We start from the raw sequence: 12,011 nt of genomic DNA, 5'->3' as shown, positions 1-12,011 counted from the left end.
ATGAATAAGCCCTACGGGATTCAATAGGATCTACTTATGACATGGTTAGGATTGTGCTGCAAGTGCCCTCAGAGTAGAACTAGGCGTTTCTGGAAACAGTGAGTTGTGATGCTACAACTTACCTAAGACACCATGGTTGTGGGATGCTGTGCCATCAGGATACATCTACAGTCCTCAAAGCTTTATCCTGTTTTTGCAATTAGGCTGCAATTCCGCTCAGGCCTACTTGTGAGTAAGTCCTGTTTAACACAATGGGGTTTGCTTCCGAGGAGACATATTACACCACAACCCTACGAACATTGACTCAGAAACAAGTCCCATTGATTTCAGTGGCTCTTACTCCAAAGTAAGTGGTAAAAAGGCTTACCTTTACCTTAGCTGTGTAAATAGGCTGCAGTAACTTTGTTATTTTTGGCCAGCTCTGTTACCAGCTTCTTAAAACGTCAGGCTGGATACTTCCTGGGCCATCCAGAGGTTTGGTCATTGACAGTCCTGACTGCTGTTGTAGCCAAGCCTCACTTCCTTCATATTGTCATTATTTATTGTCATGGTATAGAACCATGTACATGACCTGGCACTTTTCCATGAGTGAAAGACTGCTCCCTGCCCCAAGGGGCTTACAATCTAGACATATGCACAAGGGAGATAACAGAGGAAGGGGAAGGAAATGATTTCATTCTCCCCACAGGCAAGTCTTCCCTAATGAATCTTCAGAAGAGTTGGACCTAAATACCTAATCGGCTATGGGCAATGCTCTGATAATTAAGTGGAAGAAAATGTTGAATGTGGCTGTTTGGTTTCAAAATTAGACATGTAATAGAAAGCAATATAAAGAGACTCTTGTTCTTTTGCAGTGTGAAATTCATGCAATGTGCATAATATATTTAACCCTAGAGAGAGGAATGTTAAGTGGATGAATTTTTGTGCTTCTCTAGAATGGATATCCTTCAGGTATCGTATGTGTGTTTGTGCACGTGCACACACACACAATAAGAATTTCAGCATTGTCTTCTTTCATTTATTTATTTATTGGCTTGTCACAATAATATTAAACTTCTCAATACTAAAGACTGAATTAAGGGAGGAGTGGGGTATTTGTAACTGGATGTGTGTGATCGCATCCTTTCCTCCCCCCATAATACCTTCTCTTGAATCTTGCTTCACTTCTCTCACTTAAAACAGAGTGAGGAGGAACTGTAGAGAGCTGGTTATATCTTTGATCAGTGTTTTCTCTGTCTCTCTGAATCATTAGGTCATCTCCTCATTTTCTCTGTAGAATCCTTGTTTTGTATGGTGTTTCAGCATGCGGGCATTTTTTTGTTAAGATTGTGGCCTGATGATCACTTCCTTCCTTTACAAAATTGTCTTTTTTAAAAAAAGAAAAGAAAATGCTTAAATAAAAGAGTAATTCTTTTCTTCCTCTTGCAGCAACAGCTCTTTCCTTCTTATGAAAAATAAAATGTCCCATAGTCAGAGATTATTTTCAAAATGCTTATTTTGGCCTCTTTACAATCCAAATACATCATCCTCCTGTAAACGCTTCTCTTCAGACTTCTAATCAGTTTAAGGTAGTCTTATTCATAGGCTATGGCTAGTACAAACCTTGCCTTCTTAATTTTTACAAAAGTGTGTTTGTCACCATGTAAACCTGTGAATGCAGTTTGAGTTCTTTCTTTCTTTCTTTCTTTCTTTCTTTCTTTCTTTCTTTCTTTCTTTCTTTCTTTCTTTCTTTCTTTCTTTCTTTAGACTGCCAAGTATCTGAAATAGCTGCAATCAGAAAGTTGCTTTTGTCTGTAAGGCGATACAGTTACTTTTCACCTCCTTGACTGATTTTGTATGTTCTCAAAGGGAATGAGGAAAAATCATTCAGGTATACTGTTTTTCCAAAAAACGCAACAGAACATGCTTCCTGCTTCCTGACAGCATTCCTGGTTAACAGCTTGATCAGCCAGAACAAAGTTACATATCAGTTTTCAGTGGAGCTTGCTGAAATGGACTTTCTTTCCTTCCTCTCTGCCCTCCTTTCCATGTTCAAAGAGATCGTAAACATAATCTAGATAGACCATTAATACTAAATAAAAGATCAGAAATGGGTGGTGCATTAATTCCCTAAAGGATATTATTATTATTATTATTATTATTATTATTATTATTATTATTACCCCCAACCTTCACACACAGGGCAGATTACAACAATTTAAACCACAACATTAAAAGCAGTTTTTAAAAACTTACAATTACAGAAAAAAGCAATTACAAGAAATAGGGTAGGTCCTGAAAATATACAGGGAAAATATACAACTTAGAGGTTTTCACAGAGAACAGCCTCTCCCACCCCAAACTTCTGAGGGTGGTGGAACTACCAACATGACTGATTTCAACTCCCAATAAGTTGTCTTTCATGTATTTAGGACTTTAAATACCTTGAACTGGGCTTGGAAACAAACTGTCAACCAATGCAGCTGTTTTAAAACAGGGGTTAGATGTGATCTAAATGGAACTCCAGCCAGTAATTTGTCTGCTGTATTTTGGATCAATTGAAATCTACTTTACAGTCGAAACAGTCTCGGGCATGAGCCTGAGATGGACCAAGCAGAGGGCACGTCTGCCCCCATTTCTGGTCGGAGAGAGAGAGAGAGAGAGAGAGAGAGAGAGAGAAAGAGAGAGAAGGAACAGGAAATATTTCTTTGATTCTTCCTACTCAAGAGACATGGGGAAATGACATCACATAGAACCCTCTCTATCAATTACATTTCTATGGTCTGAGTCTCTGCCAACAGCAATACAGCTCTGTGGTCATTAGCACCGAAACATACTAAAAAGCAAGAAAATGCATTGTTGGATTTGACTATAATCTCCCACGCTGGATGGGGTTGCACTCCTCTGAAGAAACAGGTATATAGGCTGGGAGTATGCCTTCATCTATCATTGCCACTGGATTGTTTTTTATTGGCTTTGGCTGGTATGCCAGCTCTGACTGTTGCTGGATAGAGATAACTTTGCTACGGTGCCCCATGCCCAGGTCACCTTGTAACGTGGATCATTGCAATGTGATCTATGTGGGGCTCCCCTTTCATTGATTTTGGAAGTTGCAGCTACTGAAGAATGCAACCCTTTCCCATTTTGACTCCCAAATTGCTCCCTTCCCAAAATTGTTTCCCCTTCCTCCTCCCCCTTTCAATACCCCCCTTTTCACCCTGTAGGTATGAGGGCAAAGAGCTGCATCTGAGGTCTCTTCTCCTCTGTCACCGCTCTTACCTTTATGGGCCAACAGCCAGGTGGACTACCTTTTGGTGCCTGTCATGTTGAAAACCAACTCTGGGTCTGAGGCCTAGTAAAATACCTCTTCAAACTAAGAACCGGTTCCATTGGTTTTTGGAATTCTAGTACATGGCACCTGGGCATTCTATTAAAATGTTTTATTCCATAGTCAAGTAAGTGCTAGACGTCTACTGTGAGATAATTGGCTGATTAGTTCAAATAATATTTGCCTCCCCCCCCCCCCCGCTTTTTGACAGTTATACTGGCCAACCCACAATGAGAAGAATCCCTTGGCATAGTCTGGATGTAGCAATTAGTCACTCTATCTTGACCAGCCTTCCTAGTATGCCTTTCTTTTCCCATCAAAGCATATAGCTCCCTCAACCTTAAATGCTTTGAAACTGAATGCTGTGACTCCTTCTTTGATTAGTCCCATTTTTCATTTCCAGTCCCTGCTGTCTTTTCTCTCAAGCAAGCTACTATTCCTTCATGTCCCTCTAAGTCCTTTGCCTGCTCTGTAATCTCCCTTCGACCTCCTTAATTCTAGGTTTACTGTCCCTTAGCTTTGCTACATCCCAGGGCCACCTCTCAGTCCTCAGCCTCCCTCACTGGGGGACTTTAATCCTAGCCATCTTGACAGCATTCCCTTCCCTCACAGAAATAAATGGAATGAAGGCTGATGCACTCCTGAAGCAACTGAACAGTTCTTGCCACCACACCAGCTCAGAATTGATGTCACAGGTTTGAGCAGCACTCCCACACAATATGATGCAAATTTGATTAAAATGCAAGGACGATATTAAAATGAACTCTTTTTTTTAATCTGGGGTTGAGGGGGAAGCTACTCTTGCATAGTTTCTCCTTTAGTTTCTATCAATGCTTGCCTGTTCTCTCAGTACTTTTGTGACATTTTTCGTTGCCGAAGAGTAAGTAAGAGGCATGTGGTTTGTGTCCTTCTCGGCACAATGTAACATTGAAAGAACTTGGAGCATGCATATAATCACAAGGTCTTGAAACAGTTGTTTACTTTGTCAACATTTCAGATTTTGCCCTTTAAAGATAAAACTCCTTGATTTGGCTTTTAACAGGACTCCTCTAAAAGGCTGTATTGTTTTCACTTCATTGTACAGGGAATTGTGGGATCTTAGGTAAATACATTGAAAAGAGATGCCTTTACCTTTTCAGTCTGATAAATGTAGGAAACCTGTGATGCTAAGGGATAAGCATTGGCAATCTCTGGGTTTTTTTTAATTTAAAAAATCTTTAAAAGAAAACTTCAGGACCTCTGTATTAGTCAAAAGGCCCTTGCTAGGTTTGTGTTGCTGCCTTTTCCACCTTCTCTGAATATGTGACTAATAAGAGTAAGTTAAGTATCCTATTTCCTTATTCTTTTAATTTTGTGTTAAGATATAATTTTCACCAACTTCATACATTATTTATTTCCTATCGTGGTTAGCTTGTGGTGATGGTTAGGATGTTTTAATTGTCATTTTCTTATGAGCTGTAAGCACCTGGAAGGTAATTTAAATGAGGCGGAAAGGAAGAATGTAAATATTTCAATACAAAGAAGTAAAATAAATTTGTAACACACACACACACACACACACACACACACACACACACAGAGAGAGAGACACAATTTTATGGACTAGAACCCATTGCAGTTGATATCGAACATAATCCTTGTTTACTGTTGATATTGAATGTCAGTAATTTTTGTTTGCAAATTGGAGGTCACCTAAAATGTAATTATTATTTTTCTGATTAGTTGTTCAAGTATCTTCCTCCTGACTGCGAGGTTTTTAATTCATATGAAGATCAAAAATACTGAATCGAGACACTTTGACAATATATTAGTTATGAGTATATCACCATTTTTCACAGAGGTGTATACAACATACATTGACCACAGTCCCATTGTAGTCAAGGAGATCTAGTTATACATAACAACTGGTGGTCTGGAATGGGGGCGACACGCAGCCACATTTGCATCAAAAGATGCACTCAGCCAGTTCGATAGGATAAGCATAATAATGTTCACAGTCCATCCAGATGAAGATACACATTCAAATCAGCTGTGCACGCGGATCTGCCTTACTGGATCTGGACAAAGATGTACAGCATGGGGCTTCCCATCCCATGAATCTCCCAGTGTGTGCATTTCCCATCTCATACATGGAGCTAAAATTACCATAGTATATTGGGAATATTTCTTTCTTATGGTGAAGCAGAGGAAGGATCTTCAATTCCAGAAGAGGGAGGTGTGAGGCAAAAGTCAATGCTGGACATTAAGGTTGCAACCCTATACACTTGGGAGGAAATCCATTGTACTTAATGAGATTTTCTTCTGAATAGACATGCATGGGATTGTGGTGCAAAAGCCATAGAATATACCCCCCAGAAAAGTAACTTGATCCATTACTGTAAAACGATGCCTGTTATAATCCGTCCCCCAGGATAATTGTGAATAATGAAGTCAACACTGATATGTTATAAGAAGAATATATCCTGACACAGAAATAGAGAACTAATACAATTCTCATTTGATCCCCATTAAGCACAATGTGTTTGTTGTGTTTATTGCATCTAGGGATCCCCTTCCCCTCAACTGGGCCACTAGCCACACAAAACAGAGGCTTAAATCGAACCCAGAATTAAGTTTGCATAACTCTGTTGGCTTAAGTACCCTCATGCTGGGTTAGATGTAGACTAAAGTGAAGTGGTTGGAATAAACCTGTTTGGTTTAATGAAGTTCACTGAACTAGTTCAAAAATCTCTGAAATATACCTGAAAATAGTTCCCATTATTGCTGGATGAGTTAAAGGTGAATTAAGGTTATTTTGGGGTAGAACTTTGAATGGTTTCTAGTTAATCTTCATGTTCATTCCCTTTTTCCACCCCTTGCCTCCAGTAAGAGGCCTGTAAGCTTTCATATTTTTTAAAAAGTGTCAGTTGAAAGTTAGAAAACAAAACATGGAGGCAACATTATGTGTCTTATGAGGCAGATATGGAGGTGTTGCTGTTGCTATGGTCACTCAGTCACCAAAATCACTGTTGCTAAGCAAAGAAAGAAGGAATATGAGGCATTTCCAGTATCTTCTCTGCTGAAGAGATTCATTCTCTTCCAACAGGTGGAGCTTGCAGTGTGAAGTACAGGTAAAATAACAAAGTGAATGCTGTCTTGTGCCTGCTGTGTAGCAGGCAGAAATTAAACAGGTAAGTCTTTTCCAGGATAGAAATAGAATTATGGGGAAAGACAATTCTGTCTTTTAGACATCTTATTACTTGTGTGTAGCCCCTGATTTACTTTTGGACCCTATACTTGAGCTTATCATATTCTGAATGCTGATTTCCCACCTCTAAAGAATTAGTCTTTCATGAACCATTTGGATGAACTTGAACCAAACTAGTTTGTTTTATAAAAGTACGAGCTTTAACGAACTAGTTCCTTTGGGGACAGGATGAACTATAACCTTTTATAAATGAGTTTTCTAAGTACTGCTAAAGTGTGACTAGTACTGGACTGGTGGCTATGAATTATTGTACTTCCATAAAATTGTAGTATGTGTTGACTTTTTTTCTTGTATGTTACATCATTCTGTACCTTTATCGTAGAAATCCGAGTAATAAAATTGTATATGTAAATAAATATGATTTATTTATAATTTGATCCCATGCTTCTTAAACTCAAAGCAGTTACAACTACCCAAAATTGCCAAGACCAAAACATTATCTGAAACCAGTACATATTGCATATGAAACGAAACACCAAAATGAATACAACTTCTTTGGAAACCTTGATGAAACTGAGAGGATTTCCAACCCATGTGAAAGTGCAGTGGAGATGAATCTTCCTTACCTCTTGAGAAACTCCAGGCCTGTGTGGGGTGGGGCGGGGGCGGGGACGGGACGGGCAGCTGGGCACACTTGCCCCAGGCCTTGGAGGGCTAAGCTAGCCAGGGGGTCCCATCAGAGACCCTCTGCTTTTTTGTTTGCGTTTATAACTTTATTAAAACAAGACACCTGTACTGGTCCTCAGACAAGCTCTACACGGGCCTGGGAGGTTTCATGGCTTGGGGCTACAGTTAAAATGTTCAGTCTTTAGCTGATGATATCTGAACCTGCCAAAATGTCAGTGTAAACAACAGGCCCAGCCGACATGACCTCAGCTGGTTGTGAGTTTGGTCAATATGTGAAGAAAAGATTTACTCCAACCATATGTTTTAATGCAGGGATGAGAAACCTGTATCCCTCAAGGTAAGCCATTGGACTCCCATCAGTCCCAGTGAGCAGAGTCTCCAGTCAGCATGGCCAATGATCAAAGCTGACAGCAATTGCACTCCTGCAACATTTTATATATATATATATATATATATATATATATATATATATATATATATATATATATAAAATCTCAGAGCTAGGAAACAGTCTGACAGTCAGTCTGCTAACAATAACTAGTGACCTAGTGACCTTTGGTCCTGACAGGGACCAAAAGGCACCTTGTTTGGAGTAAAGTACTGCAATAAACCAAAGTTGTATCCCTCAGCTCTATTGCTTTCAAGGAATTGAAACTTCAGTGGGCCAAGTAGCTGTATCATACCCTACCATGGCAGAGCAACTGAGGCAATAACTACGGTTCAATCCGCCTCTGCCTCAATATCTAGTTTCCCATGAACCCAACCTGTTTTATTTTCTTGAAAGCACAGTAGCTGAGTCTCATTTGCACTGGTCTACAGTAGGGCTTTTAGCAAAGTCCCCCTCCTATTTATCTCCACCAATAGTTAGCAAAACCAAGCCCCACAAAGCTTCGTTTTCCTATTTCACTTTGCTACAAATAACAATGCCCCTAACACAGAGAAGCAAAGACCAGCCTTCCAAGAACTCCTTTTCTTGTACAGTTTTTGTAACTCTGAGCTTTGCTATAACAAACAGTCTTTTCTGTCACATCTGCTTAACATACTGACCGAAACAGTCTCCCAAAGAGAAAGTGAGCATTTCCCTCCCCCCCACCACCACCACCGACCGCCTTCTTCCTCGCTATGAGATTGACTCTCATGGGTGCTTTTGCATGTGGCCCTGGACTAATTGATGAGCAATGCATTTTGGGAAGTTTCTGTGCTCTGATTTGCTTTCCCCCTTCTTCTCCCTCCCTTCTTGTTCCTTTTTAATTTGTCTAGGAAAGGAAAAGAAAAAGCCCTTCCAGTGTTGTTTCCTGCAAAGACTGTTCTTAAGAGCCCATTGGACAGCGCGGGGGCTCTTGAAGTGATAGCTAATTGGCAAAAGAAAGGCCCCAATTGTCTTGAGGGGGCTGGAAAGTGCCGCGTGTGCTTCTGAAAAGGACTAGGGAGAAGGTGCCCGGTTTCGCTAAGCAGCTGCTGTTGGAGATGTTTGGAGATTACATCAGCATTGGGAAAAAAGAGGCTGGAAAGAGAGAGAGAGAGAGAGAGAGAGAGAGAGAGAGAGAGAGAGAGTCTAACTTCACAGGGTGTGTGTGAGAGAGAGTTTATGGAGGTCCCCCCCCTTCTTCCCCTTCCAAAGATCTTCTGACAATAATGTCATTGTCAATATAAGAGTTGTTAATTCTTTATGAATAGTACATGGGGCCTCTTGACTAAATAGTACATGTCCCAAATCTGTCAGCTGGACTCTTCCTTCACATGCTAGTGAGATCACTTTGATTGGAATGTTACAGGAATGGCTCCATCCGCCACACAGCCCTGAATACGACATTATATAATTAGATCTCCCAGAGTAGTGATAGTAGTAGGATTAGTATCCCCCCCTACCCCGTTACCTCATTATTGTAGCTTAAATATGGGATCAGGCCCTTTGATGATTTTAGTGGTTGTAATTATATTAACGCGATTCATTTTATGGTCCTGTTTCAGCGCTTATTTAGATTACAAACTGTCCCGTAGGTTTCCTGAAAAGAGGAAGGACTCTTGAAAGAGCTCATATGCATTTTCAATGAACAAATGGTGCCTTACTGGACAATGTCATAGAACAGGACACTCTTTTTTAAAAAAAACTTTTCAAAGGGGCTAGTTAATGATTCTTTTCTTCATAGGGTCAACTGAGTTTAGGGTCCATTTGTTTAAATAGGCCTAGATTATAATAAGCAGCGAATTGCAAAGTAGTCCAGTCAACTGGTGTTCATGAAGTTGTTGCTGGAACAGACCTGTAGCCATTTGCCACCTAAGTATTTGGATAGGCTGAATGCAATCTTATTGAATCCAGGCAGCCAATTGGACAATTCCACTGTCTTGACAAAGTGAGATGACTTCCTTCCTGTTGCACAAGTTGTTGACCTGCTGCCTGAGTCTACAACAGCTGCCTATATGCAAAGACTCACCCATACCAGCTTGAATCAGGAAGAGCAGCATCCCTCTGAAGCACTGATGTAAATAGTTGTTTCTAAAAAAACCAAGATGGGCATGTTTGGAAGTGATTGTTTAGATCTCAACATTCTAAATGGATCTGGGCTTTGAAGACATGCCATTCGAAAACTGCTTAATTAAAATGAACCTCAATAGTGACTGTGAATAAATGGCTTGGCTTGCTGTATGTACTTCTTTTCCTTCCTCATTTGCAGGGATTCAGAAGTTGACTAAGTGGTACAATACCAATGAAGTGATCTTGGTCTGAGTTTGACCATTGGTCCATCCAGCCCAGGACTGCTTATTCTGACCTGCAATGGCTCCCCAAGTCTTCAGGGCAAAGGTCTTGCCCAGTTCTGCTAACGAAAACTAAAATATCAATCTCTGGAAATCCAATACATTGAATTCAACAAGGTTCCTTTCTGAGTAGACATGGTTAGGATTGTGCTGTAATATACTTTGATATGCTGGTGCTAAGATCTGGGATTTTCTGCATGCAGAACTTTATCACAGATATATTTGATAGATGTTGCCAGTATGCATCCACAGATGTCCATTGCATGGATGCCACCATCATCCAGAGCCTCCTGGATATTCTTTGCAGACCACCAAGAGCAACATGCATTTCTTACGGAAAGGTGTAGTGACATATTGGGGTGTGTGTGTTAAGATTGCAGTCCTGTTTCTCTGTCAACATAGCAAGGCATGAGTAACTCATGAATAAGGCTCTGGTCATTGACTGCCTAAGACAGGCATAGGCAAACTTGGCCCTCCAGCTGTTTTGGGACTACAACTCCCATCATCCCTAGCTAACAGGACCAGTGTTTAGGGATGATGGGAATTGTCTCAAAACATCTGGAGGGCCAAGTTTGCCCATGCCTGGCCTAAGAGGAAAAGATAGGAAGCTGCCTTATACTGAGTTATACCATAGGTTCATCTAGCTCAGCTGGCAGTGGCTGTACTGGGTTTCAGGTGAGGGTCTATTTTAGTCCTACCTGCAGATGGTGGAGACTGAACCTGCAACCTTTTGCATGCAAAGCAGATGATTTAACTGCTGTGCTAAATGGTTCTTCATCTTCTAAGATTCTCTGCCCCAGTTACAGTTTTTGAATTGGCCCTACTCCTATTATTATTATTATTATTATTATTATTATTATTATTATTCTCTGCCTATTCCCCGACAGAGACAAGGCGGCTCCTACTTTTGCCTTCTTAGCATGTTTCTCAGGGCTCACTCAGAGCTGTCTGATACTCTCCTTCCCTTATTCCCCATGGGCATGTCTTTCTCTAGGTTAGACTTACCCTAGAGAGTTCTATCATTTCCCCCTTGATTCAGAAAAAAGAGACAACCACACATCTGCCTCACAAGTGAGTTGTGCCCATCAAAAAATATCTTCAGGGTGGCTCCCTACCAAAAAAATAAAAATAATAAAATAAAATACTATATATAATACCGTATTTTTTGCACCATAACACTCACTTTTTTCCTCCTAGAAAGTAAGGGGAAATGTCTGTGCGTGTTATGGAGGAAATGCCTACGGGTGGCATGCCTACAGATTTTCCTCCTCTAAAAACTATGTGCGTGTTATGGTCGGGTGCGTGTTATAGAGCGAAAAATACGGTAATTAAAAGAAGCAACAAACAATTAAAGAGAGCAGCAACAGCAGATCTTCCTTGCTCCATCAATTTGTCAGAGACAAAAAAGATGATTTTAAAAATATTGAAAGGCACAAAAAAGAAGAAGTATTTGCTTGGCATTGAAAATACAGTGATTTAGGGGGCACTTGGATAATAGTCTCTGATGATGATCTTGGGGTATGGTTAGGCACCGTTCGGTACTGAGATAGGACTTTATAGGTCAAGACCAGGACCATGAATTGGACCCAGAAATGAATTGCAAGCCAGTTCTGGTTGAGAAACTTATAATGTCACATATTTTGGTTTCGATAGTCATCCATGAATGGTTTGATATCCAAACCTTGCTTAGAATCCCTTTCCCAATGTCTGGCACAGAAGATACTCTGTCTGATTTGTAGCTGTTGTCTCTGTCTGACCTTGATTTTCTGGCAGAGAAGCATATGTACTTGCATTAAAAAATACCATTCAGATAAGAAAATGAACAATGGAGCTCCATGAAATTTCCTAATCGTAGACTATGGTGTTACATAACAGAGTAGCAAGGCATGCGGGACTCATCCTGAGCCATGGCAGCAAATTCCCACATTGGCAAAACAAATATTTGATATGCCATAAATCTCATGGAATGCGGTTTGTGTGACAAATGGCCCTAGGATTTAGTTATGTACTGTTTTTTTAAAAAATAAAAATTAAACTAAGTCCCATTGAGCTCAATAGATTGTATCCAATGCT

General features: G+C 40.3%; 1 long non-coding RNA gene across 1 annotated transcript; it reads left to right on the top strand.

Annotated features, from left to right (window-relative positions):
- The first annotated feature begins 4,363 nt into the window (after positions 1 to 4,363).
- LOC310709223 lies at positions 4,364 to 7,610 on the top strand. The gene is made up of 3 exons (XR_014527419.1): positions 4,364 to 4,622; positions 6,393 to 6,477; positions 7,494 to 7,610. It is a non-coding gene; the product is annotated as an uncharacterized lncRNA (long non-coding RNA).
- The last annotated feature ends 4,401 nt before the right edge of the window (positions 7,611 to 12,011 follow it).

The sequence above is a fragment of the Podarcis liolepis genome (assembly GCF_965112155.1).
Source record: "Podarcis liolepis genome assembly, chromosome: 1".
In the NCBI taxonomy this organism is placed as follows: domain Eukaryota; kingdom Metazoa; phylum Chordata; class Lepidosauria; order Squamata; family Lacertidae; genus Podarcis; species Podarcis liolepis.
This window is presented reverse-complemented; position numbering and strand designations above follow the sequence as displayed.